At 36.9% G+C, this 16,687-nt stretch overlaps 1 protein-coding gene across 6 annotated transcripts in view; it reads right to left on the reverse strand.

Moving 5' to 3' along the window:
* The window catches only part of xirp2a (xin actin binding repeat containing 2a), a 158,094-nt gene that overhangs the window by 58,233 nt on the left and 83,174 nt on the right, over positions 1-16,687 (reverse strand). The gene's annotated exons all lie outside the window — the stretch shown is intronic.

Genomic DNA, 16,687 nt, shown 5'->3' on the forward strand with positions numbered 1-16,687 from the left:
GACACCCCTGATCTAGTGTATGATGACTGTGATTGGTATTCATTTCATTGGTTCATGTGATAAAAACATGCTGTCCTCATGACACCAGTAGAGCATTTTAGTGTGTGATGAGTAATAGGCCGCCAGAGGGATCCGAAAATAAACAGCTTTTTACTGGATCCATCCTATAAATATAGGTCAGATATCCTACACCTGGGGCCATGCTGAAACCTCACACCGCCTCGATGACAGGAGCACAAGGATAACGCCATCATTTATCACTGCGGATGAACGCTCGCGTCACCGTGCGGAGCTGTCACGGGGCCAAAGACTGGCTTTTTGATGCATGACGGCAGCGACAACAGCCTGTGACAAAGCTATGTTGTCTGCACCAGCGCCATAGCTCCGGGGTGAGCTAGCCGGGGTGAGAAAATAAACCTGGGCAATTTTTGTTTATAGCCCCTGTGACTGCAGCATCGTGTAACCGGGGAAGATTTAGGGCGGGCAGGAGGCCCGTGCTCGGTGAAAGTGACATAAACGGAGGTCAAATGTTTGCTCGTTTTCCCAAAAGATGTTTCCATGCTCCGGTGCTAATGATTGCTGGCATTAACTAATGATCGCTGGAGATGCTCCAAGACTTAATTGCAATGGAAAACGCTTTCGTCCGAAATTTAGAAGCATGTTTGCTATATTTAACTCTGCCAAGGGTGTTATTTTCAAATTAATTGCAATTTTTATGTTAAACGATTCTTAATTGATTGAAAAATTATATATATTTATGTGTGTGTATTAGGGTTGTCCCGGTACCAAAATGTATTTCGATACTTTTCTAAATAAAGGGGACCACAAAAAATGTCATTGTTGGCTTTTGTTGAACAAAAAAATCTTAGGGCACATTAAACATATGTTTATTATTGCAATTCAGTCCTTAAATAAAATAGTGAACATACTAGACAACTTGTCTTTTAGTAGTAAATAAACAAACAAAGACTCATAATTAGTCTGCTGGCATGCAGTAACATGTTGTGTCATTTATCATTCTATTATTTTGTCAACATTATGAGGGACAAACTGTAAAAATTGATTATTAATCTACTTGTTAATTTACTGTTAGTATCTGCTTACTTTCTAGTTTAACAAGTTCTATCTACACTTCTGTTAAAATGTAATAATCATTTATTCTTCTGTATTTTGATACTTTACATTAGTTTTGGATGATACCACAAATGTAGGTATCGATCCGATACCAAGTAGTTACAGGATCATACATTGGTCATATTCAAAGTCCTCATGTGTCCAGGGACATATTTCCTGAGTTTATAAACATAATATACATTTTAAAAAAAGGAAAAAAATATCAATGTAATCATTGTAGTATCAACTAGATACACTCTTGTACTTGGTATCATTACAGTGGATGTCAGGTGTAGATCCACCCATGGCATTTGTTTACATTGAGGAGCGCTAGCCTGTTAGCGGTGAGCTATTGTATCCTCCTACGGTGTGTAGTGAAGCATTTTTAGCTATTCCTCGTCCTCCAGTGATAATAATACTTGTAAGAAACTCACTTTATTTGTCGCCATGGAGGCGAGGATTAGTGATTTAGAAGTAGCTAAAACACTGCCAACTGCGGATGGATGTTAGCTGCTAGATAACTAGCCATGTTTTAAAGCACCTCTTCCTGAGGGCGTTTCAGTGTTATAACTTCACCTTAATCTTAATCTTAGTTTTTAGACCAAATTGTGTCCATTCTCCCTTTTCTGTCTACACACTGTGTCTGCTTGTAAGTACTCTGTGTGTGTGCGCTGCCGAACATGCTCCTCTGCTCGTAAAACCAGCAATGTCATGACGTGACGACGAGCCGTCATGCCCGTTAAAAAAAATTATAATAATTTGGGGAACCAGTACTTTTCAAACAGAGTATAGTACCGTTTTTGATTCATTAGTACCGCGATACTACACTAGTACAACCCTAGTGTGTATATATATATGTATGTATTTTTAATATCTGTCCTGTCCAGCTACTCAGACAAATCATATTGTTGATGTAGATGATCTATATCTGCTGTAAACATTTACTTTAGAAAAGACAAATGTTGGATACTTCTCTCGTCTTATTTGTATTTGACTTTATTAAATGTTTGGGCAGAATTTTATTAAACAAAACCAGTTTTCTTTCAATAATCTAAAAATGCATCACAGCTTTTTATCTATTTTATTGAGGAATGTCGGTAATCATAGAACTGGCACCCAATTTTATAAAAAAAAAGTTTTTTTTTTAATCGAATCGTTACCCCAAAGAACCGAATCAAATTGTGTGTTGCCCAAAGATTCACAGCCCTATTATGTTGTTAGCACAAGAGAGGGCGATAAAGCTACACCTTAGGTTTAATTGTGTTGAGCCACACACGTGTGTAATGCTTGATGTTTAATTTCTATACGCGTAAACTTCTGTAGTTTATTGTGTGACTGTACCAGTGGCGTGCAGTCACTAGAGGCAGGGGAGGCACGGCCTCACCTGCCATCATGGAAAGAAAAAAAAAAGTAAAAAGAAAAAAAATTAATTAAATTGTTATATGTATCCAGTGATTATACTAAAGTTATTTTCCATTTAACTTCACCAGTTTTAGATTATTTGTATTTTTATTTTCACATTTGCCGTTCAAATACTGAGAAGAGACGGTGCGGTGATCAGCAGCCAGTTGAGGCACGTCACTGATTTGTGCCTCAACATGGATTGTGCACAATGACTGGGCTAACTGCTGGCCTGCTGTGCAGTGAGACTGTATTGCTATATGAATTATATTATACATTTCCATAGTTTAGTTAGCTGAGGTATATAATGTACAGTGTATTTTGTCAACAACTGTATGTGTGTAACGTATTTCTTGTGCTGAGCGATCATAAAACTGGAGGCTCGTCTCATAACCCCGCCTCCTGGTGCCAAGCACCTCCGCCGCAGAATACACCCCCGACGGGAGCGCCATTTCTCCTCTGCATTTGACCCATCCCCTTGTTCACCCCCTGGGAGGTGAGGGGAGCAGTGGGCAGCAGCGGCGCCGTGCCTGGGAATAATTTTTGGTGATTTAACCCCCAATTCCAACCCTTGATGCTGAGTGCCAAGCAGGGAAGAATGCTGGTATGAGCTTTTAAACACAACCCGTTAACTGCTGCCAATCACATGGTGAATAAGATACTCTTTCGGGTTCATATGTTTTGTAAATCTGACTGTGATGAAGTCTGTGCCTCACCAGACATGAACCTCACCGCACGCCACTGGACTGTACTAACAATAAACCTTCTATTTTGTTTATGTAAAACACACAATGGACTTTATACTTTTGTAATGTTTATTTTATTTTTAGATTTTCCGTCTTACAAACCTAAATAAAGAAAGAAGTGTAAAGAAATAAAACTCAGGAATGAAAATATTTCAGAAGAAGAAACATCAACCATCAAAAAACTTCTGGAGCTTCTGTTTCTTCATCCCGTAATGTAAATTATTGAATGACAAGGCGCTTCATACATTTTTTTTTTTAACCCCAAATGGTAACAAATTTTCCCCTACTTCCAGTGGCACGCGTGATTAGTCCTTGAGTTTCAAAGTAAAGGGTCTCGAGTTCAAAACCATGTCACAATTCACATTTTATTAAGGTTTTTAAATGTTGGTTGAAATGTTGTTTAATAGGGTAAAACTTCAGCATATTAATAAAAAATGGACTGTTACAAAATCATGCTGATTGTCAAAAATGTTAGCTGACAAAACACGTGATAGTTCTACCTCAATGACAGCTTTTGTTATTCTGGAAATTCATTATGTTGCCCAAGGTAATATTATTTATTTGGTGCTGGCATACACATGATGTCAGCCTTTCAAACCTCCGTTTGGACCACCAATTTTCTGACTTTGGTATTTGTCAACTTCGAGTTACGGCCCTGCTTGTAGTATGTAATGAATTAGGCCCCTGCTCGTCTAACTGTGTTTTCATAAAGTGTCACAGTTCGGCGTTTGACGACCATCACGGATGACAAACTACGAAGTGAACGACGGTCCCACTGACACTAACACCGGTACGGTTTACACCTAAAACTCAATGATCCGAACACTCAGCGCCATCTTAAAAGTAGGTTACGTTTATTTTTATCACTATTATTTATAACCTATTAGTTAAGGCTCGCAAAGCCGTACTCATATGTCAGCGAGCCTTCTTCCGGCAGGCCCTGTCACATGACTCTGTTTGACCAATCCAACTGAAACACAAGTGACGCTTGACTCCATCCCACCAATCAAACGCAAACAAGCACATATAGAAGCTGAATTAGGTCAGTATTTTAAAGCAGGGGTTCTGAACCTTTTTGACTTCAGAACCCAACTTTTCCACTGCAGAGGGGCCTGGGAGAGACCTCCGAAAAAAATATTTTTCTAGATATATAAAGATTTGTATTTACAACATTAATAATATATACATACTATGGAAATATAAAAAAAGTTGTTGTGAAAAATGTGTTGGAATTTCACAAAAAGGTCACAATTTCACAAGAAAAACTTAGAATGTTGGCAATATTATAATAAAAGTCGTAATTTTACTCAACGCAAGTCAAAATGTTATAAGAAAAACTGAACATTTTTGCAATATTATGATAAAAGTTGGAATATTACTCAATAACGTTGCAATTTTCCAACAAAAGCTTAACATTTTGGCAATTTTATGAAAAGAGTCGTAATTTTATTCGACAAAAGTCACAATTGTATAAGAAAACTTAAACATTTTGGCAATATTATAATAATAATCGGAATTTTACTTGGCAAAATTATGAAAAAAGTCATAATTTTACTCAAAATAATTCACTATTTTACAAAAACAAAACAAAAAATGGCAATATTGTGATAAAAGTCCGAATTTTATGACAAATGTCACCATTTTGCATTAAAAAATTAATAATTTTAAATAAAGAAGTAATAATTTTATGAGAAAATATTGCAATATTACAGAAACAGAAAGACTATGAGAAATTGTTCCCAATTTTATAAGAAAAAAGTCGACAGAGTGAGAAAAAGACTGCTTTTAGTATTATTATTTTTTTGTGTTTAATTGTTTTTTAATCTTCATTATTTACTCCAAGTTATTACAGTATGTCTCTATATACATTTTATTTTTTTTATATACATTTTGGCCAAAGGGGGCGCATTTCAATTTCTTACACACGCTTGTTATTACATATGTTGGCCAGAGGGGGAGCACTTTTAAAACCGACACACAGTCAATTTGAAAAATCCCTCCTTTTTGGGACCACCCTAATTTTGATAGATTTCACCACCAGGGGTGCAAATGAGATCTCAATTTTTTTTTTGTAATGTGCTTAAGGCCGATGACAAAGGAGTCACGGACCACAGATGGCCCCTGTTCCGCACTTTGGGCAACCCAACTGTAGACGCTAAGTGTTAATGGCCACTATAGTCTCAGTATCGTAGCGCATTTGTTCATCCTATGGTCACATATGGGATGCGGGTTGTCTTACGTCAGCACCGGAAGTCGTAAAATCAGCTGTTCACCTGGCGGGTTTTTCGGGGATGAATAGGGAAGTCCTTCTTTAGCTGACGTCTTATTTTATCATATATTGCTGCCTTTGCACCTGTCAATGTTTACTTTTGTATGCACATTAAATCAACAAAAAATCCCGACTTTGAAGCAATGTTCACGGACTCTAGTATTTGGCTCTCTATTAGATTCAATGGTTTTCCGTATAGGGACCATGATTTATGTCCTAACTTGTTCACCGGTCCTCATATGGACGGTACTTTTCCTTGTTGATGTCTCAAGAAGGGTAGAAATACCAGAACACACACACACACACACACACACACACACACACACACACACTGACTACGTTTGTACTCCAAGAACCATTAAAACATAGTTACTAAATAAAGTTACTCAATATTTGAGTAGTTTTTTCTGGCATTACTTACTTATACTCTTACTCAAGTGGATATTTCAATGACTACTTTTTTACTTTTACTTGAGTCATATTATCCTAAAGTAACGGTACTCTTACTTGAGTACAAACTTTGGGTACTCTACCCACCTCTGATGAAGAGTGGTCGGCAAAAACGTTGCTAACCGTAGCAACTGTGGATGTAATTAAGCCAATAAAGGCTGCAGTTCATCAGTAGGAAGTGCACTTATCACTATCATGTGCAAGGTTCTAAGCCTGTGCTCTGTGCTGAGCGAATCAAGTGAATCGATTCATGTTAGTGAGTGACTCACAGGTACCCGAGTCAGTAAAAAGAGTCACATTTACCATCACTATTCCATTACTGTAGTGTAAACTATATTTTTTCTACATTGCTAGCAATAGCATCTGTGTTTCCTCTTCATCCACCCTGTTGAAAAGTTGCATATTTTCCAATAAGTTGTTTACTTTCATGTAACCCACTAAGTTCGGACAATGCCATTTCCGTTCCACACGAAACTCAAACCCGAGTCATTCGCATGAGAGGCGAGCGCACTGACTACCGAGCTAAAAGCCCGGGCTGGCACTCGTTATCTAACATTGCTCTCCACACTGCCTGGCCTTCGTTACATTCAGACAAGGCAAGCGCAAGAATAGCCTTTTGTGGATGCGGCCTTCTTGATTTCCGACCCCTAAACCGTTCCGGGGTAAATGGAATGCAGCGTGAGAGCAGATTTTGGGGTTGGAGAGCAGTGTTTCTTAACCTTTTACTCAGGTACTCAGTTGTGATAAACTTTTCCACCACTAGAGGCAGTATAGACAATATCAAACTAACAGAAGAAGTTTGGAACTAAAATTAGAGATGTCCGATAATAATAATTTATCGGCCGATAAATGCTGTAAAATGTAATATCGGAAATTATCGGTATCGGTTTCAAAATTATCGGTATCGGTTTCAAAAAGTTACATTTATGTCTTTTTAAAACGCCCCTGTGTACACGGACGTAGGGAGAAGTACAGAACGCCAATAAACCTAAATAAATAATATAATATAATATAATATAATAATATAATATAATAAATAAATAAACCTAAACCTTAATTTTCCTGAGGGAACTCTCCTGAAGGAATCAATAAAGTACTATCTATCTATCTAAAGCACTGCCGTTGCGTGCCGGCACAGTCATATAATATCTACGGCTTTTCACACACACAAGTGAATCCAATGCATACTTGGTCAACAGCCATACAGGTCACACTGAGGGTAGCCATATAAACAACTTTAACACTGTTACAAATATGCGCCACACTGTGAACCCACACCAAACAAGAATGACAAACACATTTCGGGAGAACATCCGCACGTAACACAACATAAACACAACAGAACAAATACCCAGAACCCCTTGCAGCACTAACTCTTCGGGGACGCTACAATATACACCCCCTGCCACCTCCCCCCCACCTCAACCCCGCCCACCTCAACCTCCTCATGCTCTCTCAGGGAGAGCATGTCCCAAATTCCAAGCTGCTGTTTTGAGGCACGTTAAAAAAAATAATGCACTTTGTGACTTCAATAATAAATATGGCAGTGCCATGTTGGTATTTTTTTCCATAACTTGAGTTGATTTATTTTGGAAAACCTTGTTACATTGTTTAATGCATCCAGCGGGGCATCCCAACAAAATTAGGCATAATAATGTGTTAATACCACGACTGTATGTATCGGTATCGGTTGATATCAGTATCGGTAATTAAGAGTTGGACAATATCGGAATATCGGCAAAAAAGCCATTATCGGACATCCCTAACTAAAATCATCCAAGTTTTTTAAGCGCAAAAATTACGACTAAAGTGATGAAGCTGTATTTTCACTTGCACTTTAAATTTGTTGGCGGCTCAATTAAGAAAGGGAAAATGGATGAATGGACGTATATTATTATTTATTATTAATTTAGTTAGAATGTATTGAATTTAGCGCATCCGTAATTGTATGTAAATTAATTTCCCTTCATTTGCGGTATATTTGTAATCAGCCTGACCTAAGCCTTGATAATAATCTTTGTGATTAACACATGGTTTTATATCATTTGGCAAACTGTAAGTAGGTAAGTGTAATTATTAAATCGATTAAAATCAAGAGTAAGGTGACTAACTCTGTGTTATTTTAGAGTGGGCCCCTCTTTAGTGGAAAAGTCGGGCCCCCAGGTCAAAAAGGTTAAGAACCCTAAAAGACCTACCCCGAAAAACTGGGACATTGGTACCCCGAGAAATACCACTATGAGTGCGGTGGAAGACAACACAAATGCGGTGTAACACACAAAAGGAAAGTGAAAGTAAAGTGAGATTGTACAACGGATGAGTGGGGAAATCAACGTTTGCCCCATCCTCGAATGCCGCGACCATCGTTTAGGATAAAGATGTACTAAGAAATGGAGAGTGATACAAATAAATAAAAGAAAAAAGCAGCGTAGTGGTCTCATTATTGAGTCATCAGTTCATTATCAATTAATCTATTTTGTATTTCATGTGTTCCGTGTAAGGATGGATACCGATTCGGGTACTTTTTTGGCACAGACCGAATCCCGCCGATTCGCGTAAATCCAAATCCAACGGTGCCATGTTTTGGTACTTGGGTTGCGCGTGACGACACTCCAGCAGCACTGAGAGCGGACTCAGCCAAACTATCTCTAGGCAGTGTTGCAATTTTCAATGCCAACAAAGCGAGTGGCTCAAAAACGCTCCAACGTAAGTCAAGCAAGGCTACTCTTTTCCAAAAAATGTGCTAGCTCGATGCTAACATACATTGGCTTTGCGATTGACATGCTACTGATGATCATTTTTACAAGGCGATTTCAACATATTTAAACTTGTTCATGAAAACTACAACCAAGACACACGTTACAATCCAACGTGCGTAATAGGTGCAATACTTACAGTATTAACACTTTTTAGGGCACAACAAAAGCCTACAAAGCACACCTTAAACTATACACTACTGCCATCTAATGTCTTGAACTTGCAAGTGTAACTGCAACTTAATGTCATACTTGCAAATGATAATATGATGATAATAAAACACAGGTCTTGGCCTGGGGGCCAGATCTGGGCCGGCACAACATTGGGAAATAATGAAAAATGTTGCAATAAAAATGAGATTTTATCATCAAAAATAATTAATATTTATTAATACACACAAAAGTACTGCAAATTAGTACTGGTATCAATTCCAATTTATACCGTATCGGTTCAAATATGAATGGTAGCCATCCGTAGTTCTGTGTAGTTCTGTAATAAAATAAGGCATAACAACCGGACAGTAGTTATCATAATCGGCTCATTTTTAAATGTTGCAATAAAAATGAGATTTTATCATCAAAAATAATTAATATTTATTAATACACACAAAAGTACTGCACAATAGTACTGGTATCGATTCCAATTGGTACCGTATCGGTTCAAATATGAACGGTAGCCCTCCCTAGTTCTGTGTAGTTCTGTAATAAAACAAGGCATAAAAACCGGACAGTATTTATCATAATCGGCTAATTATTAAATGTTGCAATAAAAATGAGAATTTGTTATCAAAAACAAGTAATATTTATTAACACACACAAAAAGTACTGCAAATTAGTACTGGTATCGATTTCCACTGGTACCGTATCGGTTCAAATATGAACGGTAGCCATCCCTAGTTCTGTGTAGTTCTGTAATAAAACAAGGCATAACAACGGGACAGTAGTTATCATAATCGGCTCATTTTTAAATGTTGCAATAAAAATTACATTTTATTATCAAAAACAAGTAATATTTATTAACACACACAAAAAGTACTGTGAATTAGTACTGGTATCTATTCCCATTGGTACCAAGTATGAACGGTCGCCATACACGATGACTGACTGAGGTCTACATTTAGGCACAAGCTCCGATTTATAAAAAAATTATCTGAGAATAAATTGTATTAATTGCTCTGGTCAACGTTTTGAAAGCCGAACAAAGGTGTGTTCGACCTTTGAGGTTCCCAGGGGTCCGAACAACGACACTGCTAACTGGCTACATCGAGCCGAAGTGGAGGTCGATGACCTTCCTCACTCAGCCGCGGTCACGCTGAGGCGAGGCAGAATAAACAAAAGGAGTTATTTCAGTGATTAAGGGTGCAAGGGAAGGTGAGTACAGGCCACTGGCTAATCACAGCCGTGTCAAACACCCACCATGTTGGATCTCACCGCACACCACCCAGCCTCAAGCCACCGGAGGTGGGAAGTGTAGCCAAAAATGGTACTAAAATAGGAGTAAAAAGTATTTATCCAAATAACTACTCCAGTAAGAGTTCAGTGAAAACACTTCTAAAGGCCTGAGTAACTGCTGAGTAACTTATGATTTATTTATTTGCACTTATGATGTTATAACAGGGCAAATGTTAGCATAACGTTAGCTAAAACACGAAATACATCTGCAACTTCAATCAATCAATCAATCAATCAATGTTTATTTATATAGCCCTAAATCACAAGTGTCTCAAAGGGCTGTACAACCCACAACGACATCCTCGGTACAGAGCCCACATACGGGCAAGGAAAACTCACCCCAGTGGGACGTCAATGTGAATGACTATGAGAAACCTTGGAGAGGACCGCATATGTGGGTAACCCCCCCCCCTCTAGGGGAGACCGAAAGCAATGGATGTCAAGTGGGTCTGACATAATATTGTGAAAGTCCAACACATCAGCGAAAGTCCAGTCCATGGTGGGGCCAGCAGGAACCATCCCGAGCGGAGACGGGTCAGCAGCGTAGAGATGTCCCCATCCGATTAACAGGCTAGCGGTCCACCCCGGGTTGGGAGCAGAGTAGAAAAGAAAAGAAAAGAAACGGCAGATCAACTGGTCTAAAAAGGGAGTCTATTTAAAGGCTAGAGTATACAAATGAGTTTTAAGATGAGACTTAAATGCTTCTACTGAGGTAGCATCTCTAACTTTTACCGGGAGGGCATTCCATAGTATTGGAGCCCGAATAGAAAACGCTCTATAGCCCGCAGACTTTTTTTGGGCTCTGGGAATCACTAATAAGTCGGAGTTCTTTGAACGCAGATTTCTTGCCGGGACATATGGTACAATACAATCGGCAAGATAGGCAGGAGCTTGACCGTGTAGTATTTTATACGTTAGTAGTAAAACCTTAAAGTCGCGTCTTAGGTGCACAGGAAGCCAGTGCAAGTGAGCCAGTATAGGCGTAATATGATCAAACTTTCTTGTTTTTGTCAAAAGTCTAGCAGCCGCATTTTGTACCATCTGTAATCTTTTAATGCTAGACATAGGGAGGCCCGAAAATAAAACGTTACAGTAATCGAGACGAGATGTAACGATTGCATGGATAATGATCTCAGCATCATTTGTGGACAAAATGGAATGAATTTTAGCGATATTACGAAGATGAAAGAAGGCCGTTTTAGTAACACTCTTAATGTGTGACTCAAACGAGAGAGTTGGGTCGAAGATAATACCCAGATTCTTTACCGAGTCGCCTTGTTTAATTGTTTGGTTGTCAAATGTTAAGGTGGTATTATTAAATAGATGTCGGTGTTGAGCAGGACCCATAATCAGCATTTCCGTTTTCTTAGCGTTGAGTTGCAAAAAGTTAGCGGACATCCATTGTTTAATTTCATTAAGACACGCCTCCAGCTGACTACAATCCGGCGTGTTGGTCAGCTTTAGGGGCATGTAGAGTTGGGTGTCATCAGCATAACAGTGAAAGCTAACACCGTATTTGCGTATGATGTCACCTAGCGGCAGCATGTAAATACTAAAGAGTGCAGGGCCAAGAACCGAACCCTGGGGAACTCCGCACGTTACCTTAACATAGTCCGAGGTCACATTGTTATGGGAGACACACTGCATCCTGTCAGTAAGATAAGAGTTAAACCAAGACAAGGCTAAGTCTGTCATCCCAATACGCGTTTTGATACGCTCTAATAAAATATTATGATCAACAGTATCGAAAGCGGCGCTAAGATCAAGAAGCAGCAACATAGATGACGCATCAGAATCCATCGTTAGCAATAGATCATTGGTCATTTTTGCGAGGGCTGTCTCCGTAGAGTGATTTGCCCTGAAACCGGATTGAAAAGGTTCACAGAGATTGTTAGACGCTAAGTGTTCATTTAGCTGCTGTGCGACAATTTTTTCGAGGATTTTCGAGATAAACGGAAGGTGGGACACCGGCCGGTAGTTTACCATGAGGTCAGGATCGAGGTTAGGTCTTTTGAGTAGAGGATGAATAACCGCTTTTTTGAATGCTAGGGGAACAGTGCCAGAGGAAAGTGATAAGTTTATAATATTTAACACTGATGGACCTAATAATACAAAAAGCTCCTTGATAAGTTTCCCAGGAATTGGGTCAAGTAAACATGTTGTTTGTTTTGTCCCATTTACACATTTTAACAATTCCTCCAATGTTATTTCATCAAAGAGAGAGAAACTATTTTGGAGGGCAGTGTCCGTCGTATATACAGTCGTATTTGTGTTAATAGAACCCAGTTGTAGCTGAGATGCATGGTCTTTAATCTCTTTTCTAATTACTTCAATTTTCTTATTAAAGAAATTCATAAAGTCATCTGCTGAGTGGGTGGAGCTACTGGGAGGAGTCCCTTGTTGGGTTAGCGATGCTACTGTACTAAACAAAAATTTAGGATCATTTTTGTTGAGGTGGATGAGATTTGAGTAATATTTAGCTTTAGCTGAGGTAAGCATGCGTTTATAAGTTATTAAACTATCACTCCATGCTTGATGGAAAACCTCAAGTTTAGTCGCACGCCATTTGCGTTCCAGCTTTCTACATGACAATTTCTGGGCTTTAGTTTCTTCTGTAAACCATGGGGTACGCCTTTTAGGGGCCCTTTTTAGCTTTAGCGGTGCTACACTATCAATGGTGTCGCGCAGGGCGTCGTTAAAGTTGTTAGTGAGGTTATCAATAGAGCCCACATAATTTGGGAATGGTGCCATTACCGAAGGCAGTAGGTCAGTAAGAGTCGTCGTTGTGGCAGCATTAATGTTGCGGCTGCTATAGTAGTTATTATTATTATTATTAGTTTGTTGACAATGAGTCAGAACTTCGAATTTTATAAGGTAATGATCGGACATTACTTTAGTGTACGGGAGTATCGTAACTTTGGAGGTGGTGACACCCCTGACAAGCACTAGATCTATCGTATTACCGTTGCGATGCGTGGGTTCATTTATTATTTGTGTAAGACCACAGCTATCAATTATAGTCTGGAGCGCCACGCATGGAGGGTCCGATGGGGTATTCATATGGATGTTAAAGTCTCCCATTATGATTATATTGTCGGCGTGCGTCACTAGATCAGCAGCGAACTCTGAAAATTCATTGATAAAGTCCGAATAGGGCCCTGGGGGGCGGTAGATGACAGCCAGGTGCAGAGGCAGCGGTGTGACAAACCTCAAAGTAAGCACCTCAAACGAGTTATATTTATTATTTAGGTCCGAGGTAAGGCTAAAGTTTTTGTTGTATATTAGTGCAACACCCCCACCCCTTTTAATAACTTTCTGCATAACATGTTTTCACAAAGTATGTTGCAATACAATTACAATGTATCCGAAAAGATATTTAAGTAAATGTAACAAAGTAAAAGTAGTGTTTCCTCTTCACAAAATACTCAAGTAAAAGTAAAAAGTATGTTGCAGTAAAACTACTCTGACAAGTACAATGTATCCAAAAAGTTACTTAGGTAAATGTAACAAAGTAAAAGTAGCGTTTCCTCTTCACAAAAATACTTAAATAAGAGTAAAAGTATGTTGCAGTAAAACTACTCTGACAAGTACAATGTATCCAAAAAGTTACTTAGGTAAATGTAACAAAGTAAAAGTAGCGTTTCCTCTTCACAAAAATACTTAAATAAGAGTAAAAGTATGTTGCAGTAAAACTACTCTGACAAGTACAATGTATCCAAAAAGTTATTTAAGTAAATGGAACAAAGTAAAAGTAGTTTCCACGTCACAAAAATACTCAAGTAAACGTAAAAAGTATGTTGCATTAAAACTACTCTGACAAATTTCACCACATCTAGTGTGTGTGTGACAATCATTGGTACTTTAATCTTAATCTTAAAACAAGTACAATGTATCCAAAAAGTTACTTAGGTAAATGTAATAAAGTACAAGTAGTGTTTACTATTCACAAAAATACTCAAGTACAATATGTCCATAAAAAAAAAAAAACAGAGTAAAACTAGTATTTGTCTTTAAAAAAGTACTAAGGTAAAGTAAAAAGTATGTTGCATTAAAAGTACTCTGACAAGTACAATGTTTACATAAAGTTACTTAACTAAATGTAATTAAGTAAAATTTGTATTTCTTCTTTACAAAAATACTAAAATTAGAGTAAAAGTATGTTGCAGTAAAACTACTCTGACAAGTACAATGTATCCAAAAAGTTACTTAAGTAAATGTAACAAAGTAAAAGTAGTGTTTACTATTCACAAAAATACTCAAATAAAAGTAAAAAGTATGTTGCCTTAAAACTACTCTGACAAGTACAATGTTTACAAAAAGTTACTTCAGTATATGTAATTAATTAAATTTGTATTTCTTCTTTACAAAAATACTGAAATAAGACTAAAAGTATGTTGCAGTAAAACTATTCTGTATCCAAAAAGTTACTTAAGTAAATGTAACAAAATAAAAGTAGTGTTTACTATTCACAAAAATACTCAAATAAAAGTAAAAAGTATGTTGCCTTAAAACTACTCTGACAAGTACAATGTTTACAAAAAGTTACTTCAGTATATGTAATTAATTAAATTTGTATTTCTTCTTTACAAAAATACTAAAATAAGAGTAAAAGTATGTTGCAGTAAAACTATTCTGTATCCAAAAAGTTACTTAAGTAAATGTAACAAAATAAAAGTAGTGTTTACTATTCACAAAAATACTCAAGTAAAAGTAAAAAGTATGTTGCATTAAAACTACTCTGACAAGTACAATGTTTACAAAAAGTTACTTCAGTAAATGTGATGAAGTAAAATTAATATTTCATCTTTACAAAAATACTTAACTAAGAGTAAAAGTAAGTTGCAGTAAAACTTCTCTGACAAGGACACTGTATCCAAAAATGTACTTAAGTAAATGTAACAAAGTAAAAGTAGTTTCCTCTTCACAAAAATACTCAAGTAAAAGTAAAAAGTATGTTGCAGTAAAACTACTCTGACAAGTACAATGTATCCAAAAAGTTACTTAGGTAAATGTAACAAAGTAAAAGTAGCGTTTCCTTTTCACAAAAATACTTAAATAAGAGTAAAAGTATGTTGCAGTAAAACTACTCTGACAAGTACAATGTATCCAAAAAGTTACTTAAGTAAATGGAACAAAGTAAAAGTAGTTTCCACGTCACAAAAATACTCAAGTAAACGTAAAAAGTATGTTGCATTAAAACTACTCTGACAAATTTCACCACATCTAGTGTGTGTGACAATCATTGGTACTTTAATCTTAATCTTAAAACAAGTACAATGTATCCAAAAAGTTACTTAGGTAAATGTAATAAAGTACAAGTAGTGTTTACTATTCACAAAAATACTCAAGTACAATATGTCCATAAAAAAAAAAAAACCAGAGTAAAACTAGTATTTGTCTTTACAAAAGTACTAAGGTAAAGTAAAAAGTATGTTGCATTAAAAGTACTCTGACAAGTACAATGTTTACATAAAAAGTTACTTAAGTAAATGTAATTAAGTAAAATTTGTATTTCTTCTTTACAAAAATACTAAAATTAGAGTAAAAGTATGTTGCAGTAAAACTACTCTGACAAGTACAATGTATCCAAAAAGTTACTTAAGTAAGTGTAACAAAGTAAAAGTAGTGTTTACTATTCACAAAAATACTCAAATAAAAGTAAAAAGTATGTTGCCTTAAAACTACTCTGACAAGTACAATGTTTACAAAAAGTTACTTCAGTATATGTAATTAATTAAATTTGTATTTCTTCTTTACAAAAATACTAAAATAAGAGTAAAAGTATGTTGCAGTAAAACTATTCTGTATCCAAAAAGTTACTTAAGTAAATGTAACAAAATAAAAGTAGTGTTTACTATTCACAAAAATACTCAAGTAAAAGTAAAAAGTATGTTGCATTAAAACTACTCTGACAAGTACAATGTTTACAAAAAGTTACTTCAGTAAATGTGATGAAGTAAAATTAATATTTCATCTTTACAAAAATACTTAACTAAGAGTAAAAGTAAGTTGCAGTAAAACTTCTCTGACAAGGACACTGTATCCAAAAATGTACTTAAGTAAATGTAACAAAGTAAAAGTAGTTTCCTCTTCACAAAAATACTCAAGTAAAAGTAAAAAGTATGTTGCAGTAAAACTACTCTGACAAGTACAATGTATCCAAAAAGTTACTTCAGTAAAAGTAACAGAGTAAATGTAGCATGTTACCATGCACACCTCTGCAGGTGACCTAATTTTCCGTGGTGGACCAAAGTGTTGGTGTGGTCCGGTAGGAAAGAAGAAGAAGAAGAAGAAGAAGAAGAAGAAGCGTTGGATGAATTGTGATGTCAGCCGTGCAATGTGATCTTTTGAAGGCAAAATAATTGAGTTGTCAAGTGTTCAGTACGGCTTCCTTCATGTAAGAGTTGTGCCCTGAAGGCTTCCTGGTGCTGGGATAAGCACTTTGTTTCACATTCGCCACGCTCTCAGAATACTCCGATGAGATCATCGCCGATGAGGAAAAC

Source organism: Entelurus aequoreus, linkage group LG01, assembly GCF_033978785.1.
Source record: "Entelurus aequoreus isolate RoL-2023_Sb linkage group LG01, RoL_Eaeq_v1.1, whole genome shotgun sequence".
Taxonomy (NCBI): domain Eukaryota; kingdom Metazoa; phylum Chordata; class Actinopteri; order Syngnathiformes; family Syngnathidae; genus Entelurus; species Entelurus aequoreus.